Source organism: Dendronephthya gigantea, unplaced genomic scaffold, assembly GCF_004324835.1.
Source record: "Dendronephthya gigantea isolate DGI-Jeju-01 unplaced genomic scaffold, DenGig_1.0 000421F, whole genome shotgun sequence".
In the NCBI taxonomy this organism is placed as follows: Eukaryota; Metazoa; Cnidaria; class Anthozoa; order Malacalcyonacea; family Nephtheidae; genus Dendronephthya; species Dendronephthya gigantea.
The window spans coordinates 7,402-14,014 of record NW_021163431.1 but is presented as its reverse complement, the minus strand read 5'-3'; the positions used below and the strand labels follow the sequence as shown (position 1 = coordinate 14,014).

At 35.9% G+C, this 6,613-nt stretch overlaps 1 long non-coding RNA gene across 1 annotated transcript; it reads right to left on the bottom strand.

The window, feature by feature from the left end:
* Positions 1-1,887: 1,887 nt before the first annotated feature.
* LOC114543233 lies at positions 1,888-5,026 on the bottom strand. The gene is made up of 3 exons (XR_003689935.1): positions 4,758-5,026; positions 2,698-2,774; positions 1,888-2,244 (listed from the first exon to the last, which is right to left on the bottom strand). It is a non-coding gene; the product is annotated as an uncharacterized LOC114543233 (long non-coding RNA).
* Positions 5,027-6,613: the final 1,587 nt, after the last annotated feature.

The window sequence follows — 6,613 nt, the reverse complement described above, 5'->3', positions numbered from 1 at the left end:
AGGGATGTTTATAGGCTAAGATAGCCATGGTAATTATTATTGATTATATGCAAAAGGGGCTTACCAGCTTCTCCCAGATTAGCCTACAATGACTGGAAAGGTTCTTTGGAAATGAAATAAACAAAGCCTTACCAATTGTAATATTTATTTTCTTTTAATAAAACATTGTAATTTGTAAAAATAATAAAACAGTTTCTGTATTTAAGAATGTGTGTAGTTCATGGGTATAATAGTATGGTTGTCTCAATTTAGTTCTCCAGAATTTTGCATAATATGCCTCCACTTGATCTACCAAACCCTATGTTATGTCCCTGCAAAAAGAAAGATATGTCAGAGATTAACTGTATCTATAATACACCCTGTAAGGTTTACAAAATTAGTACAGATAATTTAGTGTGCCATGATGATGCCTCAGTTGGATGTGGGTGAATTTAGGCAAGTTATTCTCAGACCTTGCTCCTTCAGATTATATTTTTGTTCCTATTGCATCCTTTATATGCTTTGATCTAATATATCTTGTATGATTTTCATCAAAAGATGGGCTATAGACACATTGATGATTGATCTGGTTACACCTGAGTTTTGGCACAACTCATGGATTCAAATCAGTGTAAATATTATGGATAAACAAGTATTAATAGAAATATGTTGTAGTTAAACAAATTAAATGTTAGTAAATATATCTTTCTGTTTTCCGATCTGTCATAGCCGTCGAACTACGAAGCTATATTTTTTACTTGACGTTCAGAGTTCAAACATCAAAATTGCGAAAGCCTTTTTAAAACTCTACCTGAGTGCAAATCGCCAAAAATTTCCTCTTTAACGAGTAAATTGCGGTAGGAACAAGCAGAGCAAATAGCTGCTTCTTTGTTGCAGTTGAAAAGAACCAGCAAAAAAGGAAAAAAATACATGTTTTTGTTCAAAAACAAAAAATTTCGTAAAAACCAAATCCTGTTTTTATCGAAAACCAGGAGGGTGCTAGCATTTTTTCATGCTTTGGATCGCGGTTGGTCAGTGGTAACTACCATTGCAAATAAGAACCAGTGGCGTCAATCTGGCGTCAGCAAAGGCCAAAATCCGCCATGTTTTTTGCTTCACTTTTTGTATTTCAAAACATTAGGAGCCGGTCCTCCAGGAATTATATTATAGCTCAGTGTGGCCGCCGTTGCACGTCACAGGTCGAAATCCCTCCCCCTTTTCGTTGCATGATTTCTCATACCTTAAACTAACAATCGAAATTAAATAAAGTCTAGAAAGCTTCAACCTTACCTGGTCTTTAGTAAGAAAACACTTTCTAGGCAGGAAATGAATTTTAGGGATTATTTTATTTCTGTTGAAAGTTGAACTTTTTTCGGCGCGTTTAAACTTACGCAATATTTACGATACGGGACTGTTACCTCGAAAGTTTCCCCCCTAAATGGACGTAAATCACTACCAACTTTATGTGACATAAATTTCAAGCTTGGAAATTGATGCTGTCGGACGGAAAAGGTCTTGCTGTGGTTATTTTTGGCGAAAAATTAAAAACCATACTAAATTTGACTCGACCCAATCCTTTTTTAGAGATCCAGAGTGTAAACAAAGCGAAATATTTACGATAATATTTTAAAATTGCAGTGAAAAATAGCTGTTTTTCGACATGGTTATGAAAAAAAAACATGCCCATTTTTTGTGTAATTTCATGCTGTGAAAGTAAGCAAAAATCAGTGAAAAAGAAACGAAAAAACCCAGGCAGCAATGAAAAAAAGGTTGCATTTCACAGGTAAAGTTTGCAATTAAAAATAAATACAGACTTTTAATGACAAAATTTAGGCACAAATATCTGTGCACTTTAGCAATTGTATGAATACAGAAATCATTTGCTTTAACTATACAGTCTATACTAGCCATTAGTTTTCAACTTTTGTAAATTAAATTAATTATTATGCTAACCTGTAGCATAAAGTAAACATGATAAACAATGCATTTATAGGTATGCCATTCACATATTACCAATTAATTAAATATACATATATTTTGATTCCCTTTGAGCAATCCAAAATTGCTTGAAAAATGGGAAAAGGTAATATGCGAAGTGAACAACTTTGCCAAAGTGGAAAGCAACACATTATACATGCATCTGCAGCAACCACTTTTCACAATCAGATTACATCATTCCCCCATCTGGAAATGGAACCAGCAGATTAAAACCAACAGGTGTGCCAACTATATTCAATTCAACAAGTAACCCTCTCTACGGCATCCCTAAAAAGATAAGAAAAAAGGTAGTGTCACCTTGTAACCTGGCAGCTTTGAGAACTGTATCACATCTTGATGTTGTTAACCATGATCATACTAACTGCAAACATGCTAACACAATAGAGGATTTAGAAGAAGATAGAAAATCTAAGTAGGATAAACTAAAAAGAAAAATAAAAGGTTTGCAACAACAATTAAGAAGAACGGATGGCAAAAAGCAGACCATGGGAGATATCATAGAAGATTTGAAACAACAACTACTTCTCTCTCACGAGGATGCTGAATTACTTTCAGCCAAATTTAATGGGGTACAACTCGCAATTTTTAGAGATGCAAAGAATAACACTAACTGTGATCCTCGCGGACGGAGATATTCAGATGTTGTAAAAGAATTTGCAATAACGCTACGTCATTACTCCCAAAAGGCATATGAATATGTAAGATCAATTGTTCCATTACCTCAGCCATCTCTTATTAGAAAGTAGTCCAGTGTTGTTGAGTGTAATCCAGGATTCTTTAAAGAGTCATTTGAATCCCTAAAAAAGGAAGCATTGGTTAGTCAAGAAAAGAGAGACTGTTGTCTGATAATTGATGCAATGTCAATTAGAAAGCAAACTTTATGGGACTCAAAAAATGATAAATATGTGGGGTTCATAGACTATGGACATATACCTACTGAGAAGCCAGACCAATTTGCATCAGAAGCTCTAGTATTTGTTTTGGTAGGAGCTAGAAGTCACTGGAAATGTCCTATAGGTCATTTTCTAACTGACAAGATGACTGGGAAAATGCAGGCCAAGTTAGTCCAGGAAGCATTGATAATGGCGGCTCAAGCTGGATTACGTGTTTATTCTGTAACAGCAGATGGTACTGCTGTTAACTTCACCATGTTCCGTGAACTTGGATGCGTATTTACAACATCGTATGAGACCATGATCACCAGTTTTAAACACCCATCTGAGAACTATGTTGTGTATGCCATACTGGATCCATGCCACATGCTTAAATTGGCTAGAAATGCCTTAGCCCACCTTGGCTCTATTGTTGATTCTGAAAACAATATGATTACATGGAATCTATTTTCATCACTCATTAAAATCAAAGAAAAGGAAGGTTTCACATTAGCAAACAAGTTTTCATCAAGACATCTACTGTTGAGAAGCATAAAATGAACGTCCAACTAGCAGCCCAAACTCTCAGCTCGTCTGTGGCTGACGCAATAGAATTTTTGGATAAAGCAATGAAACTTGGAGAATTCCAAAACTCATCTGGGACTGTTAAATTTGTAAGACTAGTGGACAGATTATTTGACATTGTAAACTCTCGAACCCCAGTTGCAGTTGGATTTAAACAACCATTGCGTGCTCAATCAAGAGATACATGGGAAGAAATCTTAAAGCATTCCTCAGAATATTTGCTCGGCTTGAGAACATGTGACAGTACCAATGGGCTTTTGTCAAAACATCAAAGAAAGACATTTATCATTGGCTTTGTCACCACAATTAAATAAACAAGTAATATGACAACAGAAATGTTTAGTGGTGGAAATCCTTTCAAATACTTCCTTACATACAAGTATTCACAAGATCACATAGAACTCCTTTTTTCATGCATAAGAGCTCATGGTGGATGGAATAACAATCCGAATTCTATGCAACTGAAGTATGCAATGAGGAAAATGCTGTTGAGGAACACTATAACTGCCTCAAAAAGTGCCAATTGTCAGACATTTTCAGACTCCTCAACAACAATCATTCCATTCTTTCACACACGAAAACACAAATCACCTTTAAAAGAAACACCAACAGAAAACCCAGCGCAACTTGAATGGAGTCCTGAGGAAGATCTACTTTGCAGTCACTTGGATTTACCAAGTACATCTGAGTTTCTCTCCAACGTCCTTTTTTACATTGGTGGTTACATCGTGCGCAAACTGCTTCCGAAACTATCGTGTGAATCATGCAAGAGATGCCTACTTTCCCACTTCAACCCTGCAACGCCTGACCATGATTACTGCGCAATGCCACATAATGAAGTTGCATCTGCATCAGCATTCACATTATTTGTGAACAACGGTGGTCTGCAAATATCATCAGAGTCTGTTTACAGAGTAATAATTTTCAGAAAAAATTTTCAAAGTATACGTCTGCAAAGATGGCTTCCAGATTTCGAGAGAAGGCAAGCTAAACCAAAAACTGGTTCTGAAAGTTTGCAACCATTTTTTAATGGATTCAAGCCGTCAAATCTTTCAAGACCACGAACAGGCATCCGAAGACATTTTATTAGAAGAAAATCACCGGTCATCCTTTGTCAAGTTAACGGCAGAAAGGTATTTTACCTTGAGACTTTTCACGTACGTAAAGCGATACAACAATGCGGTGGTTAATGGAAATCCGAGCGTCAGGCACCAGTTAACGAAGATGATTCTTTTTAGAAATCAATAAAGTTTACAATATAATATTGTTTAAATATCAGTTGCTAAGTCATAAGAATTTGTTAAAAAAAATGCAATTAAATACCTGTTTGTTAATAAACACGATTGTCGGTATATCGTTAACAAAATTATTACAATTCCAAAGCAACCATATTTCTTGAACAATTTTCTCTTCTTATCGCCTTTGCCTTTATCAAGCCATCAACACAGAATCTAAACGGCTTTCCCTATCTTGGTTTTTGACTTCAGTTTTGCTTCAAATATTAAAGGATAAATTAGATTCCAAACTGGTAAATTTTAACAGAAAAATAACTTTCAAAACCGCCATAAACAACCACTGTTCGAACATCATTCCCCACGCTTCGACCTTCGTCCGCGCGCAAGCATTGCACTCGAGGCTTGGCGAGACTCCTCAATTTGGCTTCAGCCAATCGCAGAATTTTAGAGACTTTATCACTGGAGTTATCGTTCCAGTTGTATTGAGTTCACTGCTTTCTTATCAGGAGCCGGTCCTCCAGGAATTATTATATAGCTCAGTGGTAATATCGAAGAACTTTCCCGCCAAATTTTTTGTTATGATTTTCGTTAAATGCTCGCAAGCTCTCGTAGTATTCCGAACAGTTGGCGATGATCCGATGATGACGTAGTTTCCTGGCTACTTGCGGAACACATATCGTGAAAATAAGGGGAATATTTTTACAGCAAATTACATGTACAAAGAAACATTTCCGTTGTTTGACTTATACGACCTTTGAAGGATTACTACTGTAAAATTTCGCTCAATTGTTCTAATAATTGTAGTTCATTAACTGTATTTAAAAGGCATTGAAACAAAGCAAATTCTTGATGTTTCATCCCTTTATTATTTTCCTCTCTCTCCCTATAATTGTTGCGCCCGCGGTCCAACATCAGTGCTTAAGGGCTCCCACGCTGAAGTACTTCATGTACGTTTATAACAAAGTTGCCTTCATTTTTTCTTATGCAATTCTTGTAGACTGTTGTCAAATTTACCTTGGAATTACTTTTTAAATTCAACTGAAAGTTATTTTTCTCGTCGAATATATTTTTAAATTCAACGGCAAGTCGTTTCTTGTCATTTTTGCAGCATTGGTTTTTACGCGATATTTTAATAACAAACGCTGAAGCGGGCACCCTGTGGTAAACTTCAAGTTGCAAAACAATTTAAAGCTTCGCTTTGCTGGAGAAAATATTTCTAACCGTCTCCCAATAGAAAATAGGTTGGCAAAAAAATTTACAGAGTTTAGGTCACTTATTTGTGACCACTTTCAATCTTAACTTTTAGCTAGTATAGATTTTTAACTTTTTAGGGAGCTTCTCATATTACTTGTACTTATCATAACTAGATAATTTGTTCTTATTCTCAGTCTGAAACAGGACAAACAAGGATAGCAGAGTTGCATGTTATATCAGTTGTATATACCTGTAAACACTGATGTTTTTATCCCGTGTATAAAGATTGATAAATAACGCCGCTCTGGCGTTAACTCGTTAACGTGCCAGTCTTCATATAGAGCTTCTGAACATAAACAATACAGTTCGCGTATTGTTCATATTCGCATTTAGATGCCCTGCGAACCTAAATGTTCGATCGCGAAATTCAGAAGCACATCGCAGTATAGAAGTTCAATTGTTAAAAAATGTAAATAAACCGCATGATACATTCGCTTCGTCTTACGTTTGCCTTTGGAATTCGCGTTATATAGTTATATTAAATCTTCGATCCTGTGCAAACTACACGCGGGTCAACACGCCCATACACGACCACATCATCTTGTTAAACGGCTAAATATATTATAGCAGCGATATTATTAAAATAGGACCGGAATCTACATGTATTAAATATTATTCTTCCGATTCAATCTAAACTTAATCGAGCAGCATGAAAAGAACGGTTTATTTGTTCCTCTTGGAGGAATTGCC